This window comes from Lepisosteus platostomus, chromosome 5, assembly GCF_059453375.1.
Source record: "Lepisosteus platostomus isolate fLepPlt1 chromosome 5, fLepPlt1.hap1, whole genome shotgun sequence".
Lineage (NCBI taxonomy): Eukaryota > Metazoa > Chordata > Actinopteri > Semionotiformes > Lepisosteidae > Lepisosteus > Lepisosteus platostomus.
Window position 1 is genome coordinate 34,928,862 of NC_142615.1, and position 22,182 is coordinate 34,951,043.

Below are 22,182 nucleotides of genomic sequence, written 5' to 3' on the forward strand. Positions count from 1 at the left end.
GTGGCACTTGTGGAGCATTAGATGTTAGTGAAATGACTGCTTCATTGAATCTGTATCTCTACTGTGCATGTTTAAATCCACTTCATATGGAATATTAATATGGAATTGTACAACTAAAGGGAAATTTTGGTGGATGAACATTAGAAAGTATAACATAATAAATACCTAATGTAATGCAAATGTCAGCAACAAGTGATCAGGAAACAATTTAACTTTACATTTTTATAATAGTGTATTTCACACATACTGCACTGTAGTAGCTTTAAAAGCCATACAGTCTCATACGTAATACATACCTCCTGTACATACAGTAGATTGTAGCAGTAGCTCAATATAAAAAATACAAATTATACACAGTATTCCACCGTCTTCATAAATATTTTATGCATCAAATTTACTCTGTAACTTGCGGTGTTTATTTTGGGAAAGTGTTTATAGTTGCTTGTTCTAACTATATAAAGTTTATATACTTCATAAAAAGATCCTGGTCAGAGCAATCCTTTTGGCTGTAATTTTTACATTGTCTATATTTTGTCTTAATTCAAATTTCAGCAATGAGAAATCAGCAATTAACTTCAATTTATGATTATGAAAAATATTTCACATATACTGTACTGTAGTGGCTTTAAAACCATACAGTATCATGCTGTATTACAGTTATATATACAGTATATAACTTACATACAATCTCACTGTCGTTCATTGCCGTGTGCGTTAACGTTTCGGTATATCTGTGTATCTTATTTCAGGGGATTGGCGTGTGTGGAACAGCTGGAGATGAGACCCAGCGACCCAGAGACCCAGAGACTGTGGTGATAAAAGTTATTGAGCACAGAACATCTTTCCTCCTGTCAAAAGAATTTCATAAGTAGTTTATTCTTATTTGGGGAGAAACAGAAAATACAGAAAGAGTTTCTCAAGTTTAAGAGAGGTTGAACCCAACAAGTTTATGTTATTCTGCTTTATATGTTCAGCTGTTTCGCAAACATACAGTAGCTTTTGAATAGTAATCGTCTCGTTATAAACTCACTTACAGGTGGATCTGCTTTATTCAAACTGAGGTTTCCAAAAATGCAACCAGGTACTAGATGATGTTTAAATAACAGTTACAAAAAGTTTCACAAATTGCAATATTTAAAATGCCTGCAGTTTGAAGGCTCTGTGTTATTTGGTCAAAAGTTATTGACATCTGATACATTGTGTCTAATAAACAGACGTTTCAATAAGAAAGTGAAGGTTATGAAAACTGGAGAAAGAAAATGACCCTGAACAAAATACAAAAAGTTTGAAATTATTATTTGTAATCAATAAATTAATATTGTTAATAATGATCAAATACATTATTATAGTTCAGTTTCAGTGGTCTTTTTAATACCACTTCGTTGTTCTCTATTATAATTATGATATATACAATAAATATTATAATTTATTGGAGAAATGGAGAAAGAAAATGACCCTGAACAAAATACAAGAAGTTTGAAATTATTTGTAATCAATAAATTAATATTGTTAATAATGATCAGTTTCAGTGGTCTTTTTTAATACCACTTAATTGTTCTCTATTATAATTATAATACATATAATTTCATTTTATGGCTTGTTGTAAAGACTTGTGTTAAATTGCCCCACTGGGGTTAATAATGTATTTGGTTGAATTAAACCAGTTGAACTGGTTTTAGCTCCCACTGTTAACAGTATTCGCACTTGCTTATTCATGTTTTTAATAATATAATTTAACATTGAACATGCTGTGATATTTAAAAATAATAAAAAGTCAATACAGTATACAAAATATTTACTATTTAAAAAGGAGTCATTTGTTAAGAAAACTTGTGCCCTGTGTGGGAATAAACACAGATCTTCAGGGTCCAAGAGACATTAACCAATCCCACAGTACCAACACACCAAACATACCTGAAATGGATAGATCAAAATGTTTCCAAAGTATTCACAAGTGAATGTCTCAGATTGATTTCCAAAGAAAGTGGACTACAGTAATACTACCAGTTATATAAATAGATTAAATGATTTTGAAGGAAAGGGTTAAGAGCACACTGTAGCTCTTAGCTGTCTGGGCAAAGAAACTGCCTGAGGATTAACAGGAGAGTTAGATAAGGCTATGTGGCACTGAAATTTCGCCAGACTTAAAAATGGAAACCCACTGAAGCTCAGCAGGTGTGGCCAGTACCTGGATGGGAGACTCCTGGGAAAAACTAAGGATGCTGCTGGACGAGGTGTTAGTGGGGCCAGCAGGGGGTGCTCACCCTATGGTCCATGTGGGTCCTAATGCCCCAGTATAGTGACGGGGACACTATACTGTAAACTGGCGATGTCCTCCGGATGAGATATAAAACCGAGGTCCTGACTCTCTGTGCTCATTAAAATCCCAGGGCGTTTCTCGAAAGGAGTAGGGATGTAACCCCAGTGTCCTGGCCAAATTTCCCATTGCCCTTACCAATCATGGCCTCCTAATAACCCCCATTTATGAATTGGCTTCATTACTCTGCTCTCCTCCCCACTGATAGCTGGTGTGTGGTGAGCGTTCTGGCGCACTATGGCTGCCGTTGCATCATCCAGGTGGGGCTGCACATTGGTGGTGGTTGAGGGGAGTCCCCATTACCTGTAAAGCGCTTTGAGTGGAGTGTCCAGAAAAGCGCTATATAAGCGTAAGCAATTATTATTAATTATTATTATTAACACCTCACAGGCCAGACCCATCCTTCCCCTGCAGAAGAAAAAAGAAACAGTCTTTCCACAGGAAAAGCCTCCTAAAACGCCGCCAGACCTATTTAACACGAAAAGCCAGCGGGTGTCCGAATGAAACCCAAACACAATAAAAACAAAACCCCCAATACTGTGACTTGGCGGAGCTCAGGCGAAGACACACACGTTCCCTTCGGTTAATTGTGTGATTGAAGCGCAAGACGCAGAGCCGGACAGGAACGGGGCCTCGAAACCAAATGACGCAAACAAGAACGACGACCCTCAAACTAACAAGCCCTTTCGCCCGCAGCAGAAGGCGAGGCCGAGGCCAAAGGCGGAGCCACCAGAAAAAAGGGGGGGCCCCTCTTGCTATTGTAACGTTTCAAGGTTCACATGGGCACCCTTGCTGCTGCTGCATCAGGTCAGCCCCCCACCGTCAGGGACTCAAACCCAGGCCTCCGGCGTCACTCAACATCTCCCTTCAGCCCAGCGGCTGCAGCCCCTGCTATCACAGGGAAGGGCGGTGACGTCACCGCACTGGTAAGCCGGCTCTTACACACTCACTGGTGGCCATAAGCGTTTCACTATATTAACAGGACAGCGGTTTTCGGAGAACCAGGGGGCAAAATGAAATTCCTCCTGATCTGTGAGTACCACGTGTTGCCTCTCCCTCGCCGCTGCCTTTGTAACTAACTGTGCCGCGGCGTGTTTATCCCATTCCGCCTTGCCGAACTAAGGGGGGTCAAATACAGGGGTAGACTCAGTGCCATTTGGGGGGAGGGGGGGAAGGTTTGGTCGGCGTTTATTTGGAGAAAATAACCCACCGTCTCAGAGAACCGACTGACTCCCGGCTTTTTCCCCTCTCTCACAGTCCAAAGACATGCTGGTGGATAATGTTGGATTCCCCCAGTGGTGTGAGTGTGTGTGTATGTGTGCCTGCCCAGCGACGGACTGGTGTCCCGTCCCGGGTGTACCCTGTCTTTGCGATATTTGCTCGCTGGGAGAGACTCCAGCTCCCACATCCCCCCCCCCGTGTATCGTGTCCTGGAGAAGACCGTTGGAAATGTGCTGGTCGGAAAGCAGACACTTCTACTCTGTCGCGGAAAACACCGCGCTGTAATATCACGCAGGGGGTTATAATGGTTCGTTACTGACGCTTGAACGGAGTAGAGAGACTGTCGGCGACGAAAGACCCCGATTCTTAGTTTGGAGTTAAATTCTGTGTCTGTCCTACAGAGCACTGCTTTAATAAGTACTGTTTTTTTTTTTTTTGGAGAGAAAAAAACTCAGTCTTCTGATTTGAAAACAAAAGGATCTCGCAGATAAATTTCATGCATTTCGCAGATATTTGTTTTAATTCCATTTGGGGTCTTAAAGTCTGGCTTTCACGCCACATAACGGCGTTTTTTTCCCTTCCTTCTCCACCTCAGAGAGTACATACCCGCGGATTTCAATATCAGGGCTCAGCCGTGCTTGGGGGGAAGGACCCGACCGAGGAGCCGGACTCTGCGGTCGGACCGGGGTCGTGTTCGGACCCCCGGTTGCTAGGAGACGAACCCCCGCGCGGAGGTCCTGTCCCCGGAACCGGGTTGAAGACCCCGATATGCGTACAGAGGCTTTTAGAACGGTTATTAAAACTTTTCTGAGTGGAGAACCTTCATGGACTCGCCTTCTAACCCGTTTCCGTTCGGAACAGGTGGCGCATAATTTGATGAACTGCGACAAAACGCCTCTTTTTCTCCTTTTTTTTTGGTGGTGGGGGCGGATTCGCTAAAATATTATTAAACCACGTAAATACCACGCACGACTTTTTTAATATTTGCCTGCGAAACCTACCGCGCCCGCACCGGTGCTCTCGCCTCCGCCGCTGCGACTAATACAATAATTATATAAATAATAATAAATACCATCTTTCTTTAAAGGGGTTTATTTGTAGCCACCTAGATAGCGACCTCACCTCACCAATCGTGTTTAGAAACTTTTTATTTCCTGATATAATCAACACATCTAGTCTGTAATAGCCGCCGAATCCTGGATAATAAACAGGTTATTGGCTTGGTTTTTCATGTCTGTAAAACAACTCTCCTGGGCCAGTAACTGTTTAGCTCATTGTTTCAGACTATGACCTACAGTACATTCCCGAGTATCCATCGTAAGATAAGAGGACAGGGCGTTTTTTATTAACACAGACCTCGACCAACCTCGGCGGCCGTCACAGTGTTCGGCTTCCTTTTCGAAGTTTCTCGACACTCGCCCAACCCGTCACATTAACGGGCAGCGAGGTGGCGTCGGTAAAATAGAGCAGGGGTCCCCCCAACTCGAGTTCTGGGGACCCCCCTACACACACACACACCTGCTGTTTTTAATTCCACCCGAGCCCCTCAATTAAATAACTGAAATCAGATCTCCCTGGGCCCGCATGATAGGGGTTCAATCTGAGCTCGTTGTTTTCAGTTCAACGCCAGGTAGGAGGTCGTGTTTTTCCGCTGCTTTAAGAAGCAAAATCTCATACCTCTGAGTGGAAGAAAAGAAGCTTGCAAAGGTTCCAACCTTTGGTGTTTTCAAAGCTGATACCCTGGCTTCTCTCCAGCCACAGCTGGGTGAGCATCTGCAGTCAGGACAGGAGGCTCTATTGTACACAGAGTGTGGTGGGGTTGTGGAACAAGCTGCCCAGCCCTGTTGTTGAGGCTGATACCCCGGCTCCCCTCCAGACGCAGCTGGATGGGGTCCTCCACTCAGCACAGGAGGCTCTTCTGTACACAGAGGGGGGAACAAGCTGCCCAGCCCTGTGGTTGAAGCCGATACCCTGGCTTCTCTCCAGTCACAGCTGGGTGAGATTCAATTAATTGTTTGAGACCTGAGCTGTGCCCCTTTGCCCCGGGGGTACCCGCCACCGCACTCTCCCGGAGTGTTCTGTTTTGTTTTTTTAAACACGGGATTTGCTCACGATTTGCTCCTTTACAATCCGTTTCCCCGTCTACTCCTGCCGGCAGGCCGGCCCCAGGAGCTCCGCGCAATCCGCCCGGGCGCCGCCCAGTGCAACGCGAAGCCCCCCCGGGATGATGGCTCCCGCCTCTCCGCCCTGCCCGACTCGCCGCTGCGCTCCGTCGGCCTGCGGATTTAGAACGTCACTCGTCTTCCCAGGTGGGAGATCTGGGGGGCTCAGCGTGTGCTGGCGTGCCAGTTAATCAGTGTGTCTGTGTGCCAGTTAATCAATCAGTGTGCCAGTTAATCAGTGTGTCAGGGTGCCAAGCAGTATATCAGTGTGCCAGTCAGTCAATCAGTGTGCCAGTCAGTCAGTCAGTCAGTGCACTAGTCAGTCGGTCAATCTGTCCAAAGTGCTGTCTCTCACAGGATACATCAGTAAAGGCTGACTCACCCCTCACCCTGTCTTGCCGCTCTGTTACAGGTTCGGGTGTCGAACCCGGGGCCTTCCCACTGTGCTTTGTCCTCCAGGGCTGCACAGCTGTGACGCTGGCTGTTCCTGCTGCACCTACTGCCTCTCCCACCGACCAGGTCAGAGCACCTCTCGATCAGACCGGAGTACTGTGCCCACGTTCTGAAATAGATATTGTTCTTCATTCTTAAGGGAAAGAACTATACAGTACTGCCAGGCTGGAGGAACTGAGTCTCTTTAGTCTGAAGGGAGTGTCCCACACTGCCAGGCCGGAGGAACTGAGTCTCTTTAGTCTGAAGGGAGTGTCCCACCCTGACAGGCTGGAGAAACCTAGTCTCTTCAGTCTGATGGGAGTGTCCCACACTGACAGGCTGGAGGAACTGAGTCTCTTTAGTCTGAAGGAACTGAACCTCTTTAGTCTGAATGTGATCCACCGATCGGGACAGGAGACCCTTCCCTTCCTCCACCTCCTGTCCCTGTAGGACATTCCCTGGAGCTCAGTCAGTGCACTGAAAGCAGGCTTCTCATCATGATGCTTCTTCATTTCTGTCCCTCCATCCGTCTTTGTGGTCTGGACTCTGTCCGGAAAGGCCACCACCGAAGAGCCGCAGGAAACCGGTGGAGCACAAGGGACGGGAACAGTCTCAACGATGACCCCGTAACCACACGCAAATAAAACAACCGCCGATATTTGGCCTGGCCAGACCAGCAGTGAAATCCGAGACGTACTGTAGGAGTCTGTAAGACAGCTTCACTTAAGATACACTTCCTCACAGTATACAGACACACTAAAGACCAGTAATTCAACACACACACACACACACACATACACACACACACACTGAGACTCAGCTGGAGTGAGGCTGGAGTCAGATGAGCTGTTGACAACATACTTTCTCTCAGATACCCCTCCAGCTTCCTGTATACCAGCACCCACAGTCGTCGTGCAGTGTACAGACAGAGCCAAGCAAAATGAGACTCCACACAGACACAGGGAGACTCAGCTTGAGTGAGGCTGGAGTCAGATGAGCTGTTAATAAACTTGCTTTCATTTTGTTTTCACACCTTCTTATGGACCAGCACACATACTAAACTCACATTATGCACACCTGGTAATCTAACAGGTTGCACACGGAACTAAGACCCGAGATTATACACACACACGTACAGAGGATAACACTGTTATTGTACGAAGAGCTTGTCTTCTTTGTCAGTATGCAGACAGAGCAAAGACCACAGATTCCACACACACACACACACACACACACACACACACTAACCCACAACTTCAGCTCCAACCAGAACACAACCTCAGTCACGTGGGAGGAAACCGTGACTCATTCTGGCTCAGCGAAGACAAGCTCTGCGTAGAATAAGCCTGGGCATGTTATCCTCTCTGTGTGTGTGTGTGTGTGAATTTCTGGTCTTTAGTGTGTCTGTACACTGAGAGTTTACTCTATGTGCTGGTCCATAAGTGTATTTTTTAATGAAAGTTTATTAACAGCTCATCTGACTCCAGCTGAGTCTCAGTGTGTCTGTGTGTGGAACCTCAGCTGTCCTTGCTCTGTGTGCGTACTGTGAGTTTCCTGGAGGCGTGTACAAGAATAGACAAGATCAAGAGCTCTTGAGCTGAGCTCAGCACACCTCTGTGTCTGTCTGTGTGTGTGTGTCTGTCTCTCTGCGAGCAGGAAGAAGACACCACAGTGCTCTATTCCTCTATTCACTTCAGCTCCCAAACCCAGCAGAGACCGCCCAGCAGCAGAGCAGAGGCCACCATCTATCCCCTGATAGCTCACCGGTGCTGACGGCGACAGACCCAGGGATCTGCGCTCGGCTTGCCTGCCCCGGGGGTAAGAGCCGCAGACTGGGTGACCCACAACCCCTCAAAAATACAGCAGCAGCAGCCACACGAAAACTGCCGCGTGCGTGAACAGCTTGTGAGGCCGGAGATATTACAGTCCAGTGTCCCCGTCACTTTTCTGGGGCATGAGGACCCACACAGAGTGCAGGGTGAGCACCCCCTGCTTGCCCCACTAACACCAGTCCATCACAGACACAGACTCACATCAGAGCCCGTTCTGGACTGTCTTCTTTGTCGGGAACCGGACCACCTGGAGGAAACTCATGCCAACACAGGGAGAACATGCAGACTCCACACAGACAGCCCTCTGAGTCTCACACACACACAGCGGGACCAATTTTCCCAGCCATTGAAACCCAGCAGCATCCCTTTGGATTGGGAGATGAAACCAGCGCACCCAAGTAGAAAACCCATGAGAAGGGGGGGGGGGGGGGGGACATGCAAACTCCACACAGACAGCCCCCCCCAGGTCCAGAATTGAACTGTGCCCCCCGTGCCCTGCTGTGCCACTCTCCACTAAGAACAGTGCCACAGACATGACTTTAGTGAGTCGCTTTGTGATTTTTCTTCTGTCAGTGCCCTCTCCTGGGGGGGTGGGGGTGGGGAAACTCAGATCGGCACATTTTGGAGCTCCCAGCCACGATTTGAACTGCTTTCAAATTAAGGATTGTAGTTGGGATTGCAGTCGCTGGTAAACCTGTGTGAGATGGGCTTGGATACGTGCAAAGATAGTGTCTGGGGTCCGATTTGTGAGTCCAACCAAATATTTCTGAAAAGCTTCAATTAAAATACAGAGACAATTTTTAGGATAGATTTGGGCACAACAGCACAGTTGTTGACACAGTAGCACATCTGGATATCTCAGGCTGATTTAATACCCAAAACGCATTAAGAATGTTAACCAGAATGTTAATTTTTATTATCCAGTCATAACGCTACAATGCTTTAACGGTCATTAGCAACTCATAGACTATAGCAAGAAGTAAAACTCTTCAATGTACTTGTATTGACAAAATATTAAAAAAATACCCTGTTCTAATGTCATTGGTTTTAATTGCAGTGTTGTTCATTTTTTTTAAACAAGTTTAGTCTTGAGAAGCTACGCTTCATGCTGGTTCTGGAAACTGGCAAACGTTAAAGAGTTAAAGTTCACAGAGCTCTGAAGATGTCTGGAGAACGGTCTGAGAGATCACATTCACAGACTTCAGCACCTCTTCAGAAGGTAGTGCTCTTGTAGTCGCATTAAAGAGCCTAAAAGTTAATTACACAAATGAGCAGTATCAACATGATCAGGATATATATTTATATAACAGGATTTTGGCTCTGTGGCTAAGGCTCTGTGCCTGTGGCTGGAAGGTTGCTGGTTCAAATCTTGCGGCCGGCAGAGGAATCCTACCCCGGTGGGCCCCTGAGTGAAGCCCTTCACCCCAGGGGCGCTGTACAATGGCTAACCCTCCATTCTGACCCCCAACTTCTCTTCCTGTCTCATGGAGAGCAAGCTGGGGTCTGTGAAAAGACAAATTCCTATTGCAAGAAATTGTAGAGGGCCACCAGTCCTCCCTAGTAAATAGACACAAATGTATAGAAACAAATTAGAATTCCTACACCCTTCCCAAGTTCCTCAGTCGATTGAAATAATAGCATTGTGCATTATTTCATGTGTCTTTTTTAAGCTTCTCATTTTTTACATTCAATTTTTTTTCTCCTCAAATTTGCCACCTCATTTTATCTGGATCTGGAACTGACCAGCATCTGCTGTGTGCACCAGTAGAAATAATCCCTTCCATTGTTCAAAACAAATGTGTTCCTGTGGCTCAAAGGCTAGGTTCAGAAAATACTAGTAATGATAAAGAATTCCTTGCATTTATATAACACCTTTCACCCAGATAGTAATTTATATATAGGAGGGGATATACTCCCCACTGAACTGCTACCACACATGGGAGACGCACAGAGATCATCCTGCAACAGCGGCCCCAGCTGGGAGACGCACAGTGATCATTCTGCACCAGTAACCCCAACTGGGAGATGCACAGTGATCATTCTGCACCAGTAACCCCACCTTCATTCAAATACACCGTTTGCTCCTGCCTACTTGTTTACTATTGGTCACAAATTTATATAGTGTCGTAGGGAAAAAAACGGTGAACAGTTGTAGACAGTTTGCCAAGGTTAATTTATGGCTGGTTTAACAAAAATGGATTATATACAGTACATGTATTGTAATCTCCTCATGTGGGCTTTTTCTCTCCTTTCCAATTTGGACCAGCGGAGATGGAAGATAAAAAGAGGTTTATTCAGACCTCTGAACTTCGGTGTTGAAAGGGCCAGTGCCTCGGTCCAGTGAGTCCAGGGGTATGTGACTCTGGTCCAGTCAGTGCAGGGCTCTCTGATCCTGACCCAGGGAGAAGTCAGGTCTAGTGAATCTTATAGGTCACCCTGAATCACCGGTTTTATTTATGTTTTTTCCAATGATTCCTCAGTTACTTAATTGAACAGACCACCTGTTTAATTGATCATAGTCAAGGTGATCCAGGCCTTTATTAATTGATCAAAGCACTGTTATTTACTCCTGGTCCTGGACCATGACAGGTAAATTTATATGAGTGAGAGCCTTGTAACAGTGCCAATCGAGTCTAATTATATGAAGAGTGTATTCAAGCCAATATGTGTCCTTTGATTATATGCTTTGCGAGGAGAGTTTGGAGTTTCTGCAAAGAGTTTTACACATGCACTTTTTCTGTTGGGGGTACAGTCTCTTTCTGCAGGATCAAGATGGCTAACCTCTCATAACCACTTGGCTCACCTGGATAGATCCTTTTCAGTCAGTTAACTGGGTTTCATTTGACCTACAATGACTGGAGTGGTTGAACCCTGGGTTCAGTTCTGTTTTGCTGTCTGCTGTCTGGAGGTGGTATGTCCCTCCAGTTCATGTGTGTTTCTTATAGGTTTGCCCCAGTTTCCTCCCACAGTCCAGAGACATGCTGGAGGGTCAATTGGCTTCTGGGAAAATTGGCCCTGATGTGAGTGTGGGCATATCTGTGCCCTGCAATGGGCTGGTGTCCCTGGGTTAACGTAGTCATTCATCTGTCCTGCCTTGTGCCTGTGGCTTATGGCTCGCCCACATTGGTTCAAGGATGTTTCAAGGATGCAAACGATTTAGCATTAACACCTCAGTCTTTTCCCTGAGTCACCTCCCTCAGTTTTGCATCGAAATTTTGTTTTCCCTGCCTGCACGCTGGTTTAAATCATTTGAACTACATTTGCTGCCCGCTTCTCGGCCTCCGCTTATCCCTCTGTATTGCCTGCGATCGTCTGCGGTCTGGACTGGTCCACTCATCTGGACCTGAGCGAAGTACAGAAATGACTGGGGGGCCGATTGCTCATCAAGAAACCTGTGGCCACCAGCCTACCAACTCAGAGGTTGTACCTCCTTAGACCTTTAATCTTGATTATATGATATTCCATCCGCCCACCTGTTCCACCTCATCCAGTTTAGGGTGGTGGGACAGCCAGAGCTTATTCCAGTAAACAGCAGGCACAAGGAGTGGTACTCCATCACAGGGCACACACACTCACACCCACACTAACTCTCCCAGACGTCAGTGAATATACCAGCATGCCTTTCAACTGGGGAGGAGACTGGAGCACCCAGAGGAAACCCAGTGTGAGCACAGTGTCGAATATACAAACCAGACCAGAAGCAGAGCTGAACCCAGCATCCCAGCGCTGAAAAACTGCAGTGCTCTAGCCCCTGTGCCACTTCATAGTGCATGGGCAGACCCATTTGAAATCCTCCCCCAGGGAAGACGAAACCACTCAAAACGACAGCCACAATTGTCGGGTTGAGAAGCCCCGGGCCATTCCCTGACCGGATGTTCTTCTCCAATGCGTTGGCCCATCGTGGGCTGGCTTGGCCAGGCATCGCGAGCTGATCACCCCCTGCTCCAAAGCCTCAACCCTGCCTCCCGCGTTTCAGGCCTCTGGGCGTTGGCCTCACCTCACCGCTACCACTTCATGAGCAAGCGCAGGACGTGGTGGGGGGCTCGGGCGTACTGCAGGGGCCAGTACACGGACATGGCTACCGTGAGCGGGCCAGCCGACCTGGAGCAGCTCCTCTCCACCGCCGAGCCGGCCACCGGCTTCGCCTGGATCGGCTTGTACTACGTCTGGCACCTGTGGCAGTGGTCTCTTGGGGGGGGGCTACCTCTACGGCGCAGGGAGGTCTGCTTTCACCAGCTGGTACGCAGGAGAACCGAACAACTACGGCAGCAAGGAGAACTGCGTGGCGATGATCAGCAGCGGGCTGTGGGCTGATCACTCTTGCACTTTCACGAGGTATTCCGTTTGCTATCAAGGTAAATGTCCCATGAGTCTTTTACGGTCTTTCTCGCACGAATACTGAATGTGTACCCATATCACCCTGCAACTCACAACTGGCAACCCACTGAAGCTAAACAGGTGTGAGTCTGGTCAGTACCTGGATGACCTCCTGGGAAAAACTAAGGTTGCTGCTGGAAGAGGTGTTAGTGGGGCCAACAGGGGGTGCTCACCCTGCGGTCCATGTGGGTCCTGATGCCCCAGTTTAGTGACGGGGACACTATACTGTAAACAGGCGCCGTCCTTCAGATGAGATGTAAAACGGAGGTCCTGACTCTCTGTGGTCATTAAAAATCCCTGGGCGTTTCTTGAAAAGAGTAGGGGTGTAACCCCAGGGTCCTGGCCAAATTTCCCATTAGCTCTTACCAATCATGGCCTCCTAATTCTCCCCATCTATGAATTGGCTTCATTGCTCTGCTCTCCTCCCCACTGAGAGCTGATGTGTGTGGAGCGTTATGGCAAACTATGGCTGCCGTCGCATCATCCAGGTGAGGCTGCACATTGGTGTTGGTGGAGGGGAGTCCCCATTACCGCTAAAGCGCATTGAGTGGAGTCCAGATAAGCGCTATATAAGGAGCGGTAAGCGTCACTTCCTCGCGGCACCAGGGCCCTAGGGTCAAATCCTGGGGTGGAGTTTGCATGTTCTCCCCATGTTCGTGGGGGTTTCCTCCAGGTGCTCCAGTGTCCCCCACAGTCCGACGCTCTGGTGGGTGAATTGGCTGCTGGGAATGTCTGACCCTAGGGCTTGTGTCTGCGTGCGGTGGACTGGCGTCCCATCCAGGTGGTATCCTGCCTGTTGCTTGCTGAGGCTGCTCCGTGACCCTCAACCAGACTACTGACTGGGGTTCACTTCTTCAGGGGGGGAAGGCGCAGCCGATCAATACTTCCTGGTGGCTGAGGCCAAGAACTGGACAGAAGCCCTGACGTTTTGCAGAGAACATTACACCGACCTGACCCGGGTGAGGAGCCAGAGCGAGAATGAGTTAGTAAGAGTCACGGCCGGAGGCAGGGAGGTCTGGATCGGGCTGTTCACCGAGCCCTGGAAGTGGTCCGATGGGGACGTCTCCACTTTCCGCCCCTGGTACGAGGGGGAGCCCAACAATTATGGCGGCATTGAGAGCTGTGGCGCTGTGAATCTGCAGGGGAGCGCGAGAGGCTCCTGGAATGACTATTATTGCAATACCACCTACGCGTTCTTCTGCTACAGTGGTAAGTTATTGCGGGGCCACTTCGACAGCCTTATGGGGGTAAACATGCGGGGAACGTCACCGGCACTTCGCTCTCTGCGACCGCTTGTCCAGTTTGCACTTGTGGTGGCCCAGAGTCGGTCCCAGGGTGCACTGGGTGCAGTGGTTAGCATTGCTGCCTCGTATTGCCTGAGCTCTGGGTTCAGTCTGCATGGAGTTTGAATGTTCTCCTTGTTTTTGCGTGGGTTGCCTCCTGCAGTCCAAAGACATGCTGGTAGGTTTTGAATGGGCTCCTGGGAAAATGAGCTGTGGTGTGTGCCCTGTGATGGACTGGCATTACTGCCAGGGTTAACCCTGCCTTGCACCCGTTGCTTGCTGGGATAGACTCTGGAGCCACCTCCGGAGCACCAGTCTTTTGTAATATTGTAAGTGATGTTTTGACGTCCTTGACCATATAACTGTCCCTCAGACCAGGCAGGTTGAATCACTTCAGAATGCTCCTTCAGAATGGGGTTTGCCTCTTTTATTGTCTTGTACGCTGTTTTCATCCTTTCCTCCACAGGGAAGAGAGTGGTGCTGAGAGTGAGGATATTAATGGACTCGGAAGTGAATCCTAATGACCCAGATGTTAAAGAGTGGCTTCTGGTCCAGGTATAGGAAATCGACTACTAGACTGTGTCAGTGTGCATAGGTAGCTTGCGATATTCCAGGCTCCTCGTAAAGAAGAAACTAAGCAAATCATACTGTTGGAGCTGCAGTAGACAAAAAAGATCATCCAGTCAATGCTATGCATAATGAGCCACACATTGCTACGTTATACAGAAATCAGAAATGCACTCAATCAAAATGTTTGTCACACATTACACGCAGTGGGTTCCTACCAATATGAATCATTATTGGGGATTTTCTTTGGTTAAAAAGCAGCATTTTAGGAATTCAGGAAACAATCAGATGAATATAAAGGGATAGTGTACTTATTATTGTAGTGTTACCTCACCTGGCTGGGGAAATCATTTGTGAAGAATGAGCCAGGGAGGCAGACGCAAGGGTCAAGTTGGGATGGAGGGAGGGGAGCAAGAGAAGATGAGCGCAGAGCTGTGGACAGACTGGGAGTATTTATAAACTGGGGTGTGGAAGTGATTAATAAACACAATACAAAACAAACAGAAGAAATTACTATTATCTTCCTTTTGGCTATTTGAATTAAGGGAACATATGAATAGGCCCAAAAGTGCAGGGTAGAGTAATAGAGTTAATAAGGGCTTTAAACTAGAATATAAGAGAGAGAATACTGGAGATCATAGTTGCGGTTATATCGAAGCGCTGACCTTTCCCTTGCTGGCTTTGTTTATTGTATCATGCCTGCTCACGTTGGATTGCTCGAAGACCCTTCCGAGTAACCACAGCAACCGACGTGGCCACCTGTCAGTCACCTGGTTGCCATGACAGTTCAATCGGGTGGAAGATCAGTTCCACCTGCTCACAGTTAGCCACCACCTGCCTCCTTATCCAAGGGAATTGACAATCAGCCCCCCACTAGCTCAGTGTTAAGGAGTTCAGGCTTGAGCCTTGGTGTTCCTTAGTCAAGTTTTCCTTGATGCTTTGACCCCGTTTCCCTCAACCTTGCTCTTGGATTGCCCTTGTGTTTGCTCCTTGGCATCGAAGATTTCTGGCCTCGACCTCGTCTCTTAGCTGCTTCGCTTGGGTTTCTATCGGCTCCGGGCTTTGTTTGCTTTCGACGTCACCTCTCTGGCTGCCTCCCTGCTTCGTTCTGCGACTTTGAATCCCACTACGTCCCACGTTTTCCAGAGCACTCACTCCAGCTGCCACCTCCCACTACAGACCACTATCACCCGCCACAGGCGCTGTCTGCTGCTGCTTCCCTGTTTCGCCCAGCGATTGCTTCCTCCCCACCGCGAAAAGACTACAGCTCTCATTCAGGAAGACATACCGAGCCTGATTTCTGACCCGGGCGCTGTGGTGCTGTTCCCTCCGCAGCTGACGAGAGAGCTGTCCAAGCACACTGAGCTGAGAAACACCAGCCTGCGCTGGAGCCAGGAGAACAATGGCGTGGTGTTCTCGAAAGAGGAGAAAGACGGTGAGATGCTTAAGCAGCACAGCCTTGCTGTTGTGCGTTCTGAAAGCCGGGTAGTTCATCAGTGATGCGTTTGCTCCGCAGGGCAGTGCCACCCCATGGGAGACTGAGTGTCAGAAGATCAGTCTGCACAGGATTCCTCTGGGCAGTGTGAAACACTGGTCTACACAAAACGCCACTGGCGACAGACCGACATCAAACTTCAAATACCGTAGCATTTATATTAAGGTTCAATATATATGGATATGTATTTTAATATTTTCTTTATAAGTGATTCTTAAACATGAAGGTCTGGTCTCAGTACAGTGAAAATTCATTGAGAGTTGTTTAATGAATGTATATATATATATTATCACATTTAAATGTAGTAGTATTATTAAAGTCCAAGGAAATACTATTTGAGAATTGTTTGCTTTGGTGTTTTTTTCTCTTGCGTATGTTTGGAAGGGAACATTTGATAAACCTTACTGGACAACTTGACTTTCTGACCAGCTGCTGAAAAGTTGGGTTTCAAAGTTTTAAAGAGAATGAAAATGGTTGGTCGGTTGATGGTGGATGACATTGAAGCCACAGATCAGAACAGGTGGACTTACAGTAAGTGGAATATGATTAAACGTCAGATTTTCAATGTTGACGGCTTAGAGACTAAGAATAGACTAAACAGATTATGAACATCTATTCTACACGGGGGGACACAGTGGGATCTTTGTAAATTATTCCATGTATTGTAAGTACATGTGTATAGGACAAACACAGAGCTCTAATAAGCTGAATTGTCTATTGGTATCATTACCTTTTCATATGTTCTTAAGTAATTTGATTTGTTATAAATAATAATAATTGCTTACACTTATATAGCGCTTTTGTGGACTCTCCACTCAAAGCTCTTAACAGGTTAATGGGGATCCCCTCCACCCCCATGTGAGCAGTGTGACAGCTGATCCACTGTGAGAGTGTCTCCCTCTTGTGGCTGCAGGCGGTACTGCTGGCGCTGTGGAGTCTGTGAGCAGGGTGACAGCTGATCCACTGTGAGAGCAGACGGGACTGCATGGACACTGGAATTCCGGGTTAAGCCGCACTTCCTTAGTGACCGTTGCTATGCACGACTTTCGTTTTTTTATTGCAACAACAATAATTCATACAGTACAAACAATAATACATATAACATATAACACCAATAACACATTCAGGGGCTACAATCTGTAATACAGTTGCACTTGACAAAACAAAGACTAAACAAGGTAAAAAAAGATCAGGTCCACACAGCTTTCACATTCTTACATTTAGAAATACTGTATTGTAGATAACGTCTGTTTTAAACTTTTAAACATGGGTCTCAGACCATTTAATTTTATCTATATAAAAACGCGTAGTATTAATGATTTAAAAGGAACATACTTCAAGAAACTTCTTGAAGGAGACATACTGTATATATCTGTGCATACTCAGGGTTATAGTGCTACTTAATCACGCTGGCATGTAGGGAATAAATACTGGATTATAGTGACCATGCAGCTTGGTGTCGGTCACCAGAGTAATTAAACGCAGCAGTAATTGGCTTTGCTCCTAACAAGGCTGTCAAGAAAGGATCGAGGCTGTCAGGGTTGAATAAATCTGGAATATATCTGGTCAATATCTGAGGATGGAACTGCAGGGGACTTTCATGGGTGTAAGACATCGCCCAAACTAGGTACTGTGTATCATTGTGTTCGTAGCTACTCTGTTATCCTATGGAAGCACAAGGTTCAAGTCTTTTGCTAGGTCATATGCATGCATCCAGGATGGATAGTCGCGTACCTTGCTAGTCCAATAAGCGACACACGTACACAGAAGAACATGCAAACTCCATACCGACACCACTCTGGGTCTGGACTTGAACCAGGGGCACCTGCAGTATGAGGCAGCCAAGCAAAACCACTGATCCATAGAGCTGTCACCCAAATGCTCCATATATATCAAATAAGGAATCTCAGAGGCTCCTTAACACAATTCTAGCTCCTTAATCTGAAGCACTGGACAATAATGAGACAGGCCAATTTCTATGTTTATTTACTCAAAAATAAAATAAAAGGCAAACTGGAGCTAAATCACTTCCTACAATGTGGATGTCCAAAAGTGAACAGAGTTTTAAAAAACACTTTAACAACCCCCCTGGTAGTAAAAACATTCGCCACATAATTACACTGTAATCAGACTTCCTGCAGTTTCAATGTGAAACATAAATCTTTCAGCTCAAACGTGTTCTTGCTCTGTGGTGTTGTCATTGAATGCAGAGCTTATTAATATTCACGGCCAGCATTCATGTTCCGCATGCCTGAAGTGTGTTGCCATGTTTTACTGCTTAATAATAATAATTAATAATAATCCCTTACATTTTTATAGGGCTTTCCTGGACACTCCACTCAAAGCGCTTTACAGGTTAATGGGGATCCCCCCCAGCCCCACCAGTGTGCAGCCCCACCTGGATGATGCTCCAGTCCGCTCAGCACACAGCAGCTCTCAGTGGGGAAGAGAGCAGAGTGATGAAGCTAGTTCAGAGAGAGGGGTTATTAGGGGACCATGATGGGTAAAGACCAGGGTCTTTAGACCAGAAGGTTGCTTCTCGGCCTTTTGGCTAAGATCAAGCTCAAATGGCATGCCCGCAGTTCTTGTCTTTCCAAAGGTCTAGAAGGCGATCGAAGATCCTGAAGAGTGCTTGAGCTGGTATCGCTCTAGGTTGAGCCCAGGGGGTTAAGGCCAAGTAGCAGCTGAGCTGGGTGGGAACCAGCGCTTTCCTTTCCTCTCTCTACTCTCTCTCTTCTCTCTCTCTCTGTTTCCTTGGTCTCTTGGCTGGGAGTAGGTGCTCGTGGCCTGCCCGCGGCGCTTGCTTTCTCCTTGAGACTCGAAAGCGCTATCCGCTCCCTCTCTCTCTGCCTCCTTGGCCTCTCGGCTGAGAGTGGGTGTACGTGGCCTGCCCGCGGCACTCAGTCTCTCCTCGAGACCCTCGAGAGCACTTTCAGCTCTCCTCTCTCTCTGCCTCTCCTGCATCTCAGCCTGGACCGAGTGCGTGTGGCTCACCACAACAACCTGTCTCCTTCCTCGAGACCAGCGAAGGCCTCCTCCTATGCCTGCACCTAGCTGGGCTTTGCCCACAAGGACAAAGGCCAGGGATCCCTTGCTGCTCCCCACAGGGCCTTTGCTTTCTCTCTTTCTCTCCCTTTTTCCCTTCTTCTTTGTTCCAGGAAAAAGAGAAGATGGCAGACAAGAGGAAACTGATCTGGTTCCACTGGACCAGAAAAGGAGAGACGATGCCAACTGCAAAAACGTGACCTTCCTGAGAGGGATCCTGCAATTGGTGGCTGGAGATCTCTACTGCCTTCAAGACAACAAGGCAGAGAAATACATGGAGGCCTATATGGCCACAGACTCCTCATATGAGAAGGCAACAAAACTAATCAGAGAGAAAGGTAAGCACACTGGTTTCTCTGATATCAGGCCGGAGCCGATGAGGAAGATAAACCAGATGACCATCACAGTCCACACATACAATCCCTATGTGCCAACGGAACTGATAACAGCGTTCCTAGGGAGGTATGTAACTGTGGCGGGCCAACCGATGGAGATAAGGGACAGTCTCGGCATCTGGTACGGCAAACGCCAGTTCCGAGTCCTCCTGAGAGAGGACCCAGAGGGTGTCGACAGTTTCCAGCACCCCCCAGCCCATTTCAACATCGGATCCGACAGGGGATACCTTTATTACCCCAGGATGCCGGATTTCTGCAAGAAGTGCAGACAGTCCGGCCACAAGGAGAACACGTGTGACATCATCAGATGTCACAACTGCAACAAAGAGGGGCACCTGGCAAAAAACTGCCGGGCTGCCAAGACGTGTGATGGATGTGGCGGCGAGGGACACCTCCTTCGCCAATGTAAGGTAAGCAAACCTTCGTTTGCGCAGGTGGTGGAAGCCGGCCGGCAGAAACTGGTCTCTAGACAAAGGGAGGGAGGTGAGAACAAGAACCCGCACCTCCCCCACAGAGAACCAAAACTGCCAAGGCCACACCTCCAGCCGCAGTGGAGCCACAAGATAATGGACAAAATGGCCGACCGGAGGAAGGGCCCTGGATAACTCCCACCAAGAAAGGAAAGAGAAAGCGGGAGAAGCGAAGCAGGGAGGATCCACCACCGGAAGAACAGAAAAAAAGAGTGGTGAGGGAGAACCGTTTCCTAGTCCTATAGGAAATGGAACATCCCCCCCTGAGGCCCAGGAACAACCGGAGAAGGCAGCCCAGGAAATGGAAACCCTCCCCCCTGAGGCCCAAGGACAACAGGAGGAGGCAGCCCAGGAAGCAGAACCCCCCTCCCCAGAGGCCCAAGGGCAACAGGAGGAGGCAGCCCAGGAAGTGGGGATCCCCTCCCCTGAGGTCCAGGAGCAACTGGAGGTCCCCGAAACAACTGGAGAAAGGGAAGAAAAGAGCCTTCCTGAAGCGGTGGCGGAGAGTATCCTCGAGGAAGACGAGGATTACTTCGAAGCCGCCCTGGAGCCAGGTTCTGATGGTAGGGCTGGACCTTTCCAGCATCTATAATTTTCAGTCCCCAGCGAGACCTGGAGGGAGCCCAGCATATTCCCCCCAGGAACCGAATGAGAGGAGTTACATCTAGGCTAAACAGTACCCAGATGTAGACTCCCCAGTTTCCACTGTAAGTACACAGAGAGGAAGTTAAACTTTCATTTGCTTAATCATGACTGTGAAACTTACCTTTCTGACATCAAATGTGAGAGACCCTGTGAAAAGACAGGGAGACTTTTAAGATCTGGCCTCAAAGTCTTTCTCAGTTTGTTTCTTACAGGGGGTCCACCTGAAGGATGAAAGCGTCAATGGACGAAGGGAGAATCATGCTGGAGTGTAGGGGGGGCCCACTCTTCCGGAGTGGGAATCCTTCTCGGAAACACAGAAATGACGCTGGTTTCCTCCTTCTCGGTGGTGCAGGGTCGGATCCTGGTCGCAGACATCGACTGGAGGGGGCAGAAGTTGAGAGCAATTAACGTCTATGCTCCGACGGAACCCTCTATCCGGAAGGAAGTGTTTGCTGACCTGGCCAGCTGCTGCACCACCAACAGACAGGTGGTGCTTGGCGGGGACTTCAACGTCGACCAGGAGAAGGGGAGCGACGCTAGCTCAGCAGAGCTGGAGTCGCTACTCAAGCAGTTCTCCCTGGTAGACGGTTTCAGACGGTGCCGCCCTAACGACGGGAAAAACTCCCGGGGAGTGTGCAGCCGCCTGGACTACATCTTTCTGCACACGACCTGCTCCCTGGAGTCGGCGACGGTGTCCCCGGAGTGGTATTCCGACCACGAGCGCTTGACGGTGATGGCTAACACCAACTTGCCGGCATTCGGTCGTGGGTACTGGAAGCTGAACCGGGAGATACTGGAGGAAGACGACTTCAAGGCACTGTTCCGTAAAGACTACGCGAGCTGGGTCGATCTGAGAGACGGCTACAGCTCCATGGTGGAATGGTGGGAGTCGGTGAAAGACAGGACCCGAACGCTGGCGCAGACGTACTGCAGACGGAAGGTGGCCAGGGAGAGGAAGGAAGCTGCGTGACTCCCGAATCAACTAGAGGAGGAGTACAGCTCGGCTAACAGGGGTGGAGCCTTCAAATCAGCCTGGGCATGGGACCTGAAGGAAAGGCTCCGCAAGCTGCACACCGAGAAAGCCAAGGCTTTCCTGGTCAAGGCACAAAGGGAGCATTATGAAAATAATGAAACCTGTTCCTCTTATTTCTTCAATCAGGTCCGAGAAGCCCAGAAAAAGAGGGTGATCTACAGCCTGAGACGGGGAGATGGAGAGGAAGTGCTGGACGAGAGCGACAAGATAGAAGCGACCACCACTTTCTACAAGGAGCTCTTTTCAGAAAAGCAGACAGAGGTGGAGGCAGGTGATGCTTTTCTGGAGGGGCTGAAGGCACGAGTACCAGAGGAGGTGAGGGAGGACTTGGAGGGTCCGATCACGGCCGAGGAGCTGAAGGCTGCGCTCTTGTCCATGGAGAATGGCAAGGTGCCAGGGCCGGATGGACTCCCCAAGGAATTCTACACCTGCTTCTGGGACACCCTGGCGGCAGATCTGGTGAAAGTGGTGCAGGAGATCTTCCGCGGGGGAAACTCGGAAACACCATGAGGAAGGGTGTCATCTCCCTGCTCTTCAAGGGAGGAGATGCCGACGACCTCAAAAACTGGAGGCCGATCACGATGCTCTGCATTGACGTAAAGATCCTGTCCAAGCTTCTGACCGCCAGACTGAGAACCGCCCTTCCCCACATCATCCACAGCGACCAGACGTGTGGGGTGGAAGGGCAATCCGTCAGCTGGACCCTCCAGCTGACCAGAGACGCTAGCGCCTGGGGCGAGGACCAGAATATGCACATGATGGTGGTCAGCCTGGACCAGGAGAAAGCCTTCGACAGAGTGAACCATAGCTATCTGTTCAGGGTGCTGGAACGCTTCAGTTTCGGAGAGAGTTTCAGCCTCTGGATTAAGATACTGTACTCTGACATAGGCAGCAGAGTCAACGTAAAC

The 22,182-nt window shown here is 48.4% G+C and overlaps 1 long non-coding RNA gene across 1 annotated transcript; it reads right to left on the reverse strand.

Annotated features, from left to right (window-relative positions):
- Positions 1-3,354: 3,354 nt before the first annotated feature.
- On the reverse strand, positions 3,355-6,866 carry LOC148665822 (uncharacterized). The gene is made up of 2 exons (XR_015936606.1): positions 6,083-6,866; positions 3,355-5,815 (listed from the first exon to the last, which is right to left on the reverse strand). It is a non-coding gene; the product is annotated as an uncharacterized LOC148665822 (long non-coding RNA).
- Between the last annotated feature and the right edge of the window lie 15,316 nt (positions 6,867-22,182).